Here is a 14509-nt window from a genome sequence, read left to right on the forward strand (position 1 = left end):
TCGGCTTTTATTAATTTGTTATAAATAATATTAATTCTGCCTGTAGCACAAAAAGCAATTATCAAAATATTTTGCTAAACTTCTCATAAAAAAGACTGTTTACCAAAAAACACTTGATTATATCAAAGCCTTTACAAAAAGCTCTCTTAGAAATTAATAAATATGTTTGATTAGCACTTTCATGGATGCACAGATTCTGTATATGGAAGCATTACAGTGCATTTAATTATATATAAAGGCAATTAATGTCACAAATGAAGACTGAGCCCTGACTCAGCCTAAATAATTGTCATTATCTGTCATACAGCATGCCCAGAAAGCTTAACTCTGTGATGATATTTATGAACAATAAACTTGGCATTAACATACCAAACCAATTTGGGTATAATTCAGACGAAATAATAAATGGCAACAAAACAAAAAAAATCACTCCCATTCTTCAAGATTTTTTTTTTTTTTTCCCAAGCGTAATCACACAGGGCATTTTTCACAGCACGTTCGGCATGATGAGAAGTGGAAAAACCCCCTTACTCTCTTGTGCTTGTGCTGTAGCTGCGTGGCAGAGCGCGGCGTGAGTGCGTGTGCGAGCGGCTGCTCTGCCCCCCGCGCCCGCAGCCCCTCGGGGGGGGGGGGGGGGTCGGGGGGGAGCCCCGTGACCCGGGTGGCTGAAGCTCTGCCAGCTGAAGGGTGGCTTTGCCGGGAGGCGCAGCGCCCACGGTCCCCTCCTGCTTTACCCACGCGCACCTTGGGTAAAGCCTTGCTCTGCTCGGTGCAGGGCTGCAGCTTTAGTTTTAGGGGGTTGTTGCAGCACCAACACAAGCTCGTGGTTTGGGTGGGTTTGGTTTTTTTTTTTTTTTTTTTTTTTGAGGGGAGGAAATCCCACCAGATTTCCTTGTCCACCCTTAGTCCTTCTTACTCGTGAAACACCCCGCCATTGACACCTACCGTTGGCATGACACAAAACCTGAGGGCTGTAACGCGAAGGGCCGGCTCCGTTGGCACCTGCTCAGTTCACAGGCACTGCCAGGGGCCAAAGCCAGTGCCGCGATACCAGTGTGCCGACCGCGGGCCGTGAGAGGAAGGCGTTACGAAAACAACGGTAACGCTGCGCTGGTGCGAAGTGCAGCCGATCCTGTAAAATCAAGGACCCTAATGGAGCTAAGGGCTCTTCTGGCTCTTCTTTGTTTTGTGAAGATGTGCTGTGGGGGTGCAATGGCTGCACCGGTGTAGCTTGTGGAATAATAATAATAATAAAAAAAGATCAACAGGCTACAGTGCAACATCTTCACCTTGTATAACGTTAAAACAGTGCCGTGCTGGTCTCCTCAGGGACTCACTTCAGAGTGTTAATACACGGTTATAGAGAAGGAGAGGTGATTCAAAAATTTACCAGTGCATTTATATTACTAAATAGCAAAATTAGTCCATAAATGTTTTAAAACAACAAGCATGATTGTATATTGATTATAAATTATATTTATATATGCAACATAAAGTGGTTATCTATATAGGGAGACACATACATCTATAGAGCGAGCTAGTGATGTGCTTCATGATGTAGCTGGGTGTAGCACAGATGTACCAGTCCACGGCTGCCTCCTTTAATCTTACACTGGTGCATGGAGGAGCCGGCCACGTGCTGGCTTAACTTTCAGTTGTCCCCGTAGGAGAACCGTCACGAGATGACCTTGCCCGTACCAGCTTCACCAGTGATCTGGCTGTGGGAGCCGCCAGAGAATGACGCAAATCAAAGCGAGCGTATTCCATGTAGTACTTTGATATATGAAAATATTTTCAGGGTTTTCATCCCTCCTCGATTGACTTAGTTTTTCAGGCAGTGATCAAACCAGAAAGCCGTTCAGGAGGGATAAATCATTTAAGACTGACTCTGTGTTAACCTGAAGTAAATGAGCAGAGAACTTTGCTGCTGAGTCTGTGCATGTTCAGAGGGGATTCGGCCCGGGCTGCAGTCAGATGTATAAAACATCAGCCAGCTCACCTGTAACGACCAACGCACGTCACGAACCGGAGGTTTGCGGGTGCTCTACGCGCCTCGTGTGCGTGCGTGTGAGTGCGTGCACACGTGCCCTCACACGCCTATAAAAATAAAATAAGCAGGGAAACAAAAGGCTCAGGTTTTACTCTCTGATGGAGGTAATGCAGCATGAGCTGGCGGAAGAAATTTAAAAAAACCCCAACCCCACATCCCTCCCTCCCAGCAGCACCCTTTCCTCCTTCCACCTTGTCCCCCCCAAAAAGCGAAAAACAAACCAACCAACAAACCATTTTTTTGCCCATTCAGAAAAAAAAAAATCAGGGTCTTTGAGCAAGAGTCACTGTTTGGTGGTAATGTAGTGATTTAGCCTGACGCTGTCATGTATATGGATCGTGGAGAGAAAGAGGGTAACGTTGCAGAGCCTTTGCCTTCATTATTTGTTGGGCTGATAATTCATTTCTTGCTAAAAAAGCCTTTACTTGGTTGGAATTTCATCTTTTGGCTGCTGTAATTCATTGTTATATCTATGAATATTAAAACAACAACGAGAAGGCCTCGCAGACATCTATCCAGCCCCCGTGCTCGCAGGCACAGACAGTCAATCAGGGTCTGACACGGAGGTCTTCATCACTATGCGCTCTGGCCCATGTTGCAGCTGTCAAATTTTCTTTTGAGGCTGATTAACTTCATCAGTATAATTGATCAAGTTGTCTGGAGAAAACGGGAGGCTAAATACCTTCCAGAGCAGTCGTCACATTGCACCCAAAGTGCCGTTCCTATGCCGAAGGCAGCGCGCGGGCGCCGTGCTGCAGCCGGAATGAGCTTCCCCTCACCTCTTGCCTCAACTTTTCCCTTCCCCCCCCGCCCCAGCTCACTCCGCAGTTGCCTGGCAGATTGGCTTTGATTAGTTGTTCATCTAATTGCGTTCTGGTGTGCTGTTGAACAGAATATCCTTCAAAGTCGTGAGACTCAGCGGTTGAAGACAGCTTTGGCGCCCATCAAACACAGACAGCAGGGCTTTCTCTGCGTGACTGTAACTTGGTTTTCGAGGGTTGTTTTAGATCCTGGCACTTAAAAAGGCACTTTTTTTTTTTTTTTTTTTTTTTTTTGACAATTAGCTGCTGACTCCCCAAGACCTTCTCCAGACCCGCCCTTTGTGCACAAAGCATCGGGTCCCCCCACGTCGGGATGTGGGATGTCCACGCCTGACAACGTCATGAAATAAGCTTTAGTCACAAGGGGGGAGGGGGAGGGAACAACTGAAAAAATATATTTATTGGAGTAAATAAAAAAAAGTTAACCAAAATCCTTTATTGATACATTCTTGGATAATATCACAGGATCGAGAGAATGGAAAGGAAGGGAGGAGTTTGCGGCAAAGATCGGTTTCACTAAATTGGCACATAAGCAGCAAGATTAACGAAATTACTTATTACAAACAGTATAAAACATACATGCTTTTTTAAGTCCTTATCACACTGGTCAATCATGGTGGGGCATCAACAAAGAAAAAAAACCTCAAGACAAGTAAAAGCCATATTCTTTCCTCCAAATATCATAAGAATTATTGAAATTATTGCAAAATAGTCATATACCTTAAATAAAATAACAAAATAGAACACAAATACAAATATCAAACATAAATTATTAACATGTACCATAAAATACATTACTGGCATGCATTCCAAATATCAAGACCTCTACTAAAACTCGGCAAAAATCCTTTCTGCTTCCTCTGCAGCCCATCAGAGATGTGAAGGGCGGGGGGGGGGGGGGGTAGATGGGGACTAACTTCGCCAGCACAGTTTTTGGTCTTTAAATTCTTTTTTTTTGTTTGTTTAGTTAAAAAAAAAAAACAAAACCCAACAAAACCTATATGGATTGCAGTGATACAGTAGTAGTCATACAAGGCATGTACATAGGTCTTTGAAATCCTTGGTTGGTGGTGGCTTTGTTTGTTTTCAGTGTGCTAAGTCTGAGAGAACAGGGCCTCGATGAACCTGTGCATTCGAAAAACAAACAGTGAACTCGAAACGACATGGATGGCAATATGCAAAAATCCTCACAAACTGTACAGAGAGTTCAAAAACTTGCAGTCTGGAAGTACATAGAAAGACAGAATTAGCCCCTTGAAGTCCTTGCAGCTGAAGGCAGCCCGCCCCGGGGAGCCCGTCCTCCCGTGCCGCAGCCGGGTGCGTGGGCACGGCGGCTCCGGCGGCCGGAGCGGGGCCAAGGCCACGGCCAACGGCGGCGCCAGCGACGTACGAAGCCGAGAGCGATGAAGGATATTTCGGGGAGCAGCCGTTGGGAGCGCGGGGGGCTCCTCTCGCCCTCTCCCGCAGCGTCGCCGTGCCCTCGCCCCCGCCGAGGCGGACGCCCCGCGGCTCGGGAGGAGGTCTGCGCCCGCGGCGGATGGAAATCCTCACCCGTCCTCCGCCCCACGCGGCCAAACGGACTAGATCACCAGGTTGTTATAACTGACGTACTTCTTTTTTGCAGCAGGGCCTGAAAGGAAAACGGAGAAGGGTCAGAAACCCCGCCAGCCCCGAGCCCTGGGGCTGCTGGTCCCGAGGGCTGCGGGCGCGGTCAGGGATGCGCCGGCGGCTCCCGCATCCCTGGGAGCATCTTCCCGCCGGGCAGCGCGTGCGGGAGGCTGCAGGCAGACAGGTATTTGATCAGCCGGAGCCGTGGCTCCAGCTCCAGCCATTCCCATAAACAAAACGACGGCTGATTGATTTTGCTCTGCTCTGGCAGTCTGGGTGACTTCACTGCGGAGGCACCGCAACCAGCTCCCATTAAATTAAAATGTCTTTTTGGAAAAAAAACCCAAAACAAAACAGTGACATTCTCTCCAACTTCTTAAATCTCCTGGGCTAAACTTGGCTTTTCTCATGGACAAAGTGATTCTTATTCGAGTTTTATGACTTCTGAGAATTTTTCAACGTGGGGATCCAGGTACCAGCTTTCCTAATTATGACCTTCAAATTAAATCTGTTTGCAAACAACAATAAATAAAACCAGTCAGTAACTACTTCGTGAAGGATGCTACAGTCTTCTGTCAGTAAAAACTGCAAATATTTGCAGCTGAATACAAAGCAAAATATTCTGCAATACTTTGGCAACACTGACAGATTAGGGACATATCAACCGATAACATGTTTTCCATCAGGCATATTAACAAAAACATTGCTATTTATATGCAAATTCTGTAACTAGGACGTAACTACGTGTACTGGGCTTATGAGATTTTACACTGAACTGTGTTCCAATGAATACAGAAAAGGCCTTTCCCCACTCGGTCATTTGTCAAAAAAAAGAAAAAAAGAAAAAAAGGAAAGCGAGTGCATGAAGTATGTACGCTCTTGCAGAAAAGATTAAAATCCAATATTCTAACCAACCGAGTTATCACGAGACCAGTTTAAGCTAATGGGTGTTCTCAAAAGGTTAAAATTACCAGGTATTGCTGTTATTATCAACTACCCTTATTCAGCATTTGTAGGGTTTTTTTGAGTAACTTGGAGTCATCCAAAGACATTAATGTGACTCATAATCAACCACCCACAAAAAACTGAATATATAAACAAAGCTGATCCTCAGTGCATCCCCCAGTAAAATATACATTCGAGGGTAGGTAAGAGAAAGGGATAAGGATGATTTTTTTCTGGGATTGCTGAAAACCTTCTGCTCTTTTTTGCCTCTGCCACTGCCCTGCCGGGGGAGGAGGAGGTCTGCCAGCATCCCCCCGCCTCGGAGACCTAAGGCACCTCCCGCTGGTCCCCACAGCCAGGACACCTCTTCCCTTGAGGTGTCCAACAGCCAGAGAGCATTATTAATCAGCGACCGCTATTAATTTTTCAGGTGGCCTGCTTTTCAGAAATGCTTGCTTAAATAAGGAGAGGCTCTCCACCCACAATTCGGAGTCTTTTGAGAGTGTAACACATGAGAGTGCAGTCAAATGTAAATATTTTTCATGGTGTTCACTATCCTTTTTACTGACAAAGGCAAAGAAACAATTTTACTCCTCGGTATTTTCAAGACTGTCATTTAAAAACCTCCCGCGTAACTCCAGCACTTTGCAGTATTATTCTGACACCCCAATTCAGCTGCTTCACCATGTTCCATGCCAAGAGTCAGAGCTGTCTGTTCAATCAAGGACTGATCCTACAAAATGCTGATCATCTTCAGTTCCCATTAACTTCTCTTGGACACGAAGGTGTTCAACACATGGCAGGATAAAATCCATTATCCTTCAAGGCCGGACTGCGAATATTCAATAAACTGTGGTATGCTATTAAATGCTGGAGAGAGGTAAAATGCAGCTGGGGAAAAAAAATACCATCACGAAACAGGTTGCAAAGTAATTACATGTATTATTTTGTGATATACTTCAGCTTCATCCACTACATGCTCCAATTTCAAATAGCAGCAGAGCTCCTGTGACAGGGAAGGAGATTTTGATGCTCTCCACTGCTGGTTCATATCACGTCAACCCCTCTAACGCTTACACGGGTTTTATGCGAGCTTTCAGCAAACCTGATAATTTTGCTTGATGAGTTTTCTCACAAATTCAATCATGGTAGCTCATTTCTCATTTTCAGTATGACAATGAACCACCAGTGCCAAATGAATTCAGCCAAGAAATACTGCTGATAGCATGTACTCCTGTAACCTCTCTGTGAAAAGATGGGCTCCACGCATCCGAGCCTTAGACAGTAAAGTTATCTTTGGCACAGCTCTGCTTCACAAGAATAATGTAGTTGACAAACCATCATCTATAATTTAGATAAAAAGATCAATAAAAGCTTCATGGTTATTTTAGGAGAGGAAAGACAATCTTCCTTGGTTTTAGAGGCTCTTAGGCCGGAGGAGATCATGCCTTTTGATGTGGAGCCGGTGCATTTCACAGCTCTGTTCCCGCACTAACTCCAGGAACCTGGAGCTCAGCTGGTGCATAACTTCCAGAAGCATTCCAGTCTTGATTTGAAGACTTAGAGAGAGAGAGAGAGAGTCTACCTTGATAACGAATCTCTACTGAGTTTCAGCTCATCATTATCGGTGGCAATTAGCACCAGGTATGGATTTGATTTTCCTCAAAGAAATTAATTTACATGAAAATGGGGAATGCTAATGAAACATCAGCATTACCAGGATTCACCGTGCTTTAATCCACGATACATGAGCATTCCCTGTTCTTTAAATGGAGAACAGATACAGATCTCACACGCCCTGTTGCTGTTCGTGTTAATGGACGATGGCTTGCTGACAGTGAAAACAGATTGTCCTCTTGCAAATAATGTATATATATATTAATAAATAGACATATAGTTATGTCAACCTCATTGACTTAGACATACTGGAGGTGAGCCAGTAGCTGTGGCAAGCAGAATCTGACATGTGGGACTGCACCTTCTGCACAGAGATACACGGACCAACTCCCTCCCCCGTTCCTGAGGTCAGCACAAAGGAACCAGCAAACACACCGTGGGATAAACGTGGGCTGCTAGCTCTTTGTAAGTACAAAACGGAGAAAGGAAACAGCCTAGATAGTGACTGCCTGCGTACTTGCAAATAAATGCACTCGAGGCATTTGCATTGTATAACTTGTCTGAAAAAAGGGGACCTTTCTACTCGAAAAGAGGCTTCTTATCGCTCCTAGTGACAAGCGCCCTTTTCTGCTAACTAGTGATGAAGACCGACAATGCTAATAGGGGAAGAAATTAGTATGAGGAGTACCTGAAGAATACAATCCCATACAAACAGACAGGGCCACTGCACTGGAAACAATCTCCAGGCTCAGTCCGGCCACAGCCAACCACACCCCGTGCACTTGCCAAGCAGAGCGCAGAGTCTTCTGCTCCCGTTACAGTTCTGCCTTAACTCTGCTTGAACACACAATTGTTCTGGCCACGTTGTGGTGGAACCCGGCCCCGGCTGTCACGCTTCAGGAAGGCTGGGAAGACCTGCCGCAGGGCTGCCCAGAGTGATGGGCACGTCGTACCCCACTACAGGTAACACACGGTGCTGGACTGAAGGAAGGTGCGACTACCACGTCTCCCTTGTGCTGCTGACATTGCTGTTAGTCTTCTGGGTTTTATGAGTGTTACACTGACTCTCAACTTGAAAGTGATCAGGAACTCTGAAAAACCAAGAAGGCGGGAGCAAAGCCTGCCAAGAGGAGCCGAGACAGGACGGGCGTTCGGTTTCTGGCAGCCGGGCTGGCCGAAGCATAAAGAAGGCGCGTTGGCCGTCACGAACCCCAGACCCTTCACGGCGCGGCATTAACTTTAAGGATGTGACTGCGTACGAGGTACTGACAGCCACATGAGCTGTGAGCAGTCCCCTTAGGTGTGTGCTGTGCCTTTTCCCGTTCTCCACAAACAGATCCCACCCTCCCTCCTTGCCAGCATCCCTTTCCAGCCACCCGCGCACAGCCTACGGCAGCGCAGACAACCTGCGTCTCTGCACGTGGAAAATGAACGTTCCATTAAAGCACAACCATCAATTAAAACCCTTTCCTTTTCAGCTATTACCCAACCGGTGTGGCGATAGTCTACACCCATCCCCTTCCAGAAGTGAGTAACAGGATTTGAAGTAACTGCATCTCTGTGCCAACAACGTATTGAAAACAAACACGCAGAAGCAAAAATCCTCTTTTGATATATAAGTTTCATCACTTGACTGGTTTTCATTATCTTGAGCATGGGCCACAGAGAAAGAAGCTCCCGCAGCATCCAAAAGCAAGGCAGAGCTGTCAATACTTGCTCAGAGTGAGATTTAATCACTTTCACTTCAATTTTATGCACATTTGTAACCTCTTCCATGCTTAAGGAGAAAAGATTTACAGTGCAAAAAATGAATTTTATTACAGCCCACAGGCATCTCGAGCCATCAAATGTATGAAACACGATCTTAGTATTTGCAGCGCTGAGCAAGAACTGACATCGTGATGGCTACGAGTCTGGAACTTCTGCTCTGATTTCCTCCGCAGTCACTGTGGCAGATGATGCTTACCTCCTCTTTTTCATTTTCTTAATTCTTGCTCAGAAACCTGTATCGTTCACGGCAGGCAAAGCAGAGGCTGATTATGAAATCCTGCTTCTAGTCCATCTAAAAGGGAAATGGATGCACGTGGCTCCTCCCCCATCTCTATGCCTGAAAGACAGAGCTATCCACATGCTCTGTTGCCTTCAAATTGGGGAATATCTCGCAACAGTCCTAAATGATTCTACATGCTTGCCCAAAACCCAACAAACGGAACGAAGCTTGGAGAAAATAATATAATTTTAAATTTAGTATCTAAATGTAAATAGATTGCTGTATCACATTTTCACATCTCTCCTGTTGTGCTCCCTACCGTAGTGCATTGGCAGCTGATCCGGTACAGAAGTGCCTACGGTTGTACAAAAACCACTTCATTTTATTGCATGTGCCGGTGGGTAGTTGCTCGTCTCTGGACGGCGTGACTTTTATGCAGATTAGCCCACGGAACCTCATGTTTTAATAACAGAATAGCAATATATTAAATTACAAATATAACATTGGTAAAAAGCGTGTTCCTCCCTAATTGCTTTACAGCCTTCTCTTCCCATAAATGATATCATCTTCAGCTGTCATATTTCCTTGTCACTCTCAGCAGAGCAGCAACAATTAGCGCCTCAGCGCCCGGGACACCACAAATAGCAGCGGTGTTCCGTCACCCGAGAGGTTTGTCAGCGGAGCACAAGTGACAACGGGGAGGGAGAAGCTGCTAAAGAGAGTGTTTCTGTCTCCTGATTACTAATTTATCTGGTCTGTAAGTGGCCTGATGGCAACCTGGTGACAAGCTCAGTGGGGGCCCGCTGCCGCCCCGCGCCTAAGCACTGCCCTGCCGGGGGCCAGAACTCGCCGCCACACGGCGTGGCATCCCCCGGCTCTCCGCATCGCCTGCCCCAGGACACCTCCTGCCCCGGGGATTAACGCTGTAGGAACGGTTTCTTTGGGCGGTCTGACCAAAACCCAGTCAACAAAAACACAGCGGTGAGTGTAATTACTAATTCAGCCTCCACGGTGAGCAGCACTCGTGTGGAAGCACTGACTGAGGCACGAACAACCCGGATAAAGGTCTCTCTGACCATCCCTACACCTTCTGATGGGCACGGCCCTCTAGATTCTCCAGGCAGGACAACTGGGCTGACTGTCCTCAGCAATTACTGTAGAGCCCAGCCAAGGGAGAGCCCGAGCGGGCCGGAGGGAAGATCGAAAGAGCACGTTGTACAGAACGCCGCAGTGAGACGCAAGGGCTGCTTGCAAAGAGCAAGCACACTTTGGAAATTAATAAACAATCGTGTCATAGAACTGTACAGATTTATACAGTCATCACTCATACTCCTTTTGCTACTCTTGTGACACACCGGGTATTATGGCGTATTAGTAATATATGCTGCTTGAAAACTCCATGAAATGCTAGAAAATCGAAACCAGAATGAAAGTGGGCGGTGTCAGTTATATTTTAAGTTTGTCTTTTCCTTACCTTTTTTTTATGTATGTTTCAAATTCCTTAATGAGATTTCATCCCTCTCCTTTGCTCTTGCAAAGTGCCTTTTTTTCTTATTTTTGCCCAGCATGGAGGGTGATGTCACCACAGAATTCTGACAGGCATCAGGAAATAACTCTATTTCCAGACAATCACTAGATTGGGGCAAGGATCTTCTCTGACGGGAGGTCATCCAGGAGAAACTCAAGACACCCGGAAACACCCCCTTGTCACAATCTTTTTGTGAGAGATGCAAATGTTTGCCTTTTTATAAAAAATAACTTTTCTCTAATTTGGTGGGGTATTGTACATTGTTAAGGCTACGGGGTTCATGTCCCCCCCTTTTGCAAGTGCCTCACCCCTCCCACCCCCACTCTGCCCCATCAGTACTCTCACCAACCCAATACTTGGGAAATGTGGGTTCATATTTTAAAGAGGGACGTTCTGCCTGTTACAACAGCAGCAAAACCACATGGAGTGAGAGAGAGAGAGAGCCCTGAGGCCGCTTATTTCTCTAGGAAAGCTGGAATTTGTGAACAGTGTAATTAATTCATTAAACGCCATCAAAGAGTGCTACAGGAGGATGGAGGGTGCGTGGGGGGAGATAACGGCGTTAGGTTGGTATAGCATGGGCTGGGGAACGCCTCTCCGGCAGAAAACAACCCCCACTTTCCATTTCAGTGTCACCAGCTCCAAAACCAAACGTGATTTTCAAGCGTGACGATTGGTACATTTTGTGTGAATTGGTATCCAAGGCACAAGACCCTAAATTGTCACTGCAAATAGGATCAAATTAAGCAGCCCCAGACATGGAACATAAAGCTGGGAAGGAACTAAAACGGCATAAAAAGAGAACGGGGCCGCGTCGCTTAGCAACCACCACCTTTTCGGGTGGATTATGTGAGTCCGGACACATTTGCACCGTTGACAGTCGTTGCTTGCAACGTAAAGGAGCTTTTCCGTATCTCTGTGTGACAGGTTCAGTAGGTGCTGCCGTGGTGAGGACCACGAGACCGTGTCAGGCGAGCACCAGCCCGAGCGTGACTGGCATCCCGGTTCTGGCAGGGATGACCTGCTCGGTGCAGCTCTGCTCCAGAGCTGGGTTTGCAGGAGGTCTGAGGCCACTTCATGGAGATGCTGATTCGTTCTCCTACAACTAGTGCAGCTCACATGGTTAGTTGATTCCTCTCTCGAGAAAAGTCACACGTAAAGCCGAATGCTGTGGAAGGCGCAGTCACCCTCTTCATCCATCACTGATTCTTTCTCAGACAGGTTGAGGTAACACCAGACCAAAACCTCCAAGCACATAGTATCAGGTCTTCCGAAACCTCAGTCTGGGCTTGCAGGGTCATTGCTGAAGGAACCAAGGGAGGTTTGTGCATCTCCATTCTCATCTACAGCAGAGGAATTCAGTGTAGAAGCTCATCAGCGTTTCACAGAGACTATTTTCTTAATTAACTCTGCTAATGAATAGACACTTTCCTGGATGGAAGTGCCACCACTGCCTGCACCATCTTCCAGCCTGCTGGAGTGCCACCAGCTCTCCACGTTCCCCCCACTTCTACGCTGTGACCGCTTTCCCATGCCAGACCCGTGTCAGAAGCCCTCTGCAAGCCTGAGATATCGCCACCTGTGAGCCGGGCCAGCTCGAGCGGGTTTGCAGAGGCGCTAGTGCGTAAGGGGAGTTACACACTCCACAACTCCATTTTGGCCTCCAGTTCCACCAAAGAAATGGCTGGAGTTTAATTAAGACCACAATTGTCTGAACTGTAGCTTTGATCCAATGGCCTTGGGCAGAGCAGCCCCACGTCTGCTGTGTGTCTGTCCCATCCTTGCTCTGTCCCCATGCACACGGTGGCACAGAGACGGCACATCGTACTCGGTATGTCGGAGCGCCTACAGCAAAAGCCTCCTCCCGGGGAGGAGGGAGGCGTTCACAACCTCGTGGCTTCACTATGGGGAAAAAAAAAGATCTGTTGCAAGAAGAAAAAGTCATTTTAAAAGCTGCAGCTTGCCTGGAGCACAAATAAGCCAGACCTCACTTCCAGCAGCTCTTCCCCACCACAGCCTCTCCTTTCCTACTGCTGACGGCCCATCTCCTTACCTTCATCTGTGGCCCCTCCGTAGCGATAACATTAAAATCTACTTACACGCTGAACTGATGTTTGCCTTCACAGCCCGAGTCGACAGCAGTGGACTCCAGCCCTGAGGAGAGGACGACGTTCTCCTCTTGCTCAGCTCTGACGGGCAGTCCCTGGAGGAGCTGCTCCGGTTTGGGGTTTTGCCTTTTTTAATCACTCAAGAGATTTTTTCAGGGCTAATCACTTCCTGAGTTTTATTCATTTAAACCGAAGTGCTGTAGGTTGCCAGGCGATGACCACCAAAATAAAGTGCACCATCTATTGGGAGTAACCTTAAAAATCTGCCAAAGGTAATTTGAATAATTCCTTCAGATTTTCCTTGAAAGATGAGTTTGCTGTCAAAGGATTTCCAGTGCCATTACGATATTTGTTTTGGCTTTGCTGAGATTCATTAGACTGGCTGACGTATTCAAGGGATGGCGCTGAAAGGCACTTGCAAACTGTAGCCTGAAAAATCGCCCCCTCAGCTGCGTCCGCGCCCCTCGCCACGGAGGAGCCAACGCGGATGAGGCGGTCCCGCTATGTAATGCAGAATGCGTTATCTGGGACATTCCTGCTAGCGGGGAGCGAGAAAAACATCTGTGTAGTCAGGAAGATGAAAGCCTTGCAAATACATATATATATATATATATATATATATATATATATATATATATATATAAAAAAAACAAACAGCTCACAGAAATTCATGGAGTGAGGTTTCTGAAGCCAAACTCTCCAAACCAATTAAGGACAGCTGGTAGGTGCGTATGAATAACAAAGAAGTCCTGCAGATTTTAACTGGAAAAGCCCCAAACAACTAAGTTCATTGGATAAATGTAGAACAAATAATTTGCCTGGCTATAAAAATTATAAATATATATTCAGATGTTCATACATTCAGATATTTTCTTCACAGTTTTCCCAATATGACCGTCTCATTTTCTGCTTCTATGCATTTAGAAATTTTGCAACAAAATGCAATTACATCCGCAGAACCTGATTTGCTGCAGAGGCCGTGCTGATCTATGCAATGCAAAGAGAGAAAACACAAGCTCGTTGTCCCCCTGCGACCTGTTGCCACCGTGTAAACAGGCAGGAACAGCATCGCCAGCACTGGCTTTGGCAGCGCTGCCTCAGCCTAGCAGCTGGGAGGGCGCCCGTTCAGCTGACTCTCTTGGGCTCAGGTTGGGTCAATAACGCGACATTCTGGTCAACACTTTGATCCACAGGAACTGCTGTACCTGAAACCACTCCAACGATTTGCCAGAGGCACTCTCCTGCGTTGTGCTGGCATCCTTCAAGAGGCTCGTTTCTGTACGCCACCGCCAGACCGCGGGCTGTGCCCGCCCTGCGAGCTACGCTGAGCCTGCGGGAATGCACCAGAATCGCCTGGCGAGACCACGCCAAGCCCCGCTCCCACTGCGAGCCTCGGAGAACGTGCCTGGCTGCGTCTGACCGTGCACTGAGGTGCACGGAGAACATGCAGAATGATCCCACCTTCACTCAGAAAGAAAAAGCAACTTGGTGGCAGTGGGTTTTCAAAGTACTCCCCAGTCGTGGGATAGAATAATTGAGCCGTGGCTGCTAGGAAGACCCGCGCGCGTGGGATTTGGTACTGCAGAGTTCTTCCGATGGGCTGGGAAGTGGAGAGGAAAACCCCAAAGCCGGCTGAAATCATCACAAGTCAGCTTGGGCCACACGGATAAATTTTTACCTGGCGTAGATGCATAACACAGCGCTCAAGGCTAAATGTCTAATGAGCTGTCACAAAAATGTCAAATGCCGCAGAAGAAAAACCAAACCAGCCTCCCCCACATGGGCACACACGCTAATTCAGGAAGACAAGGCCAGAGCCTCTATTGGCTCAACTCTACTAAC

This window comes from Leptosomus discolor, chromosome 9 (assembly GCF_034619465.1).
Source record: "Leptosomus discolor isolate bLepDis1 chromosome 9, bLepDis1.hap2, whole genome shotgun sequence".
NCBI classification, from domain to species: Eukaryota; Metazoa; Chordata; class Aves; order Leptosomiformes; family Leptosomidae; genus Leptosomus; species Leptosomus discolor.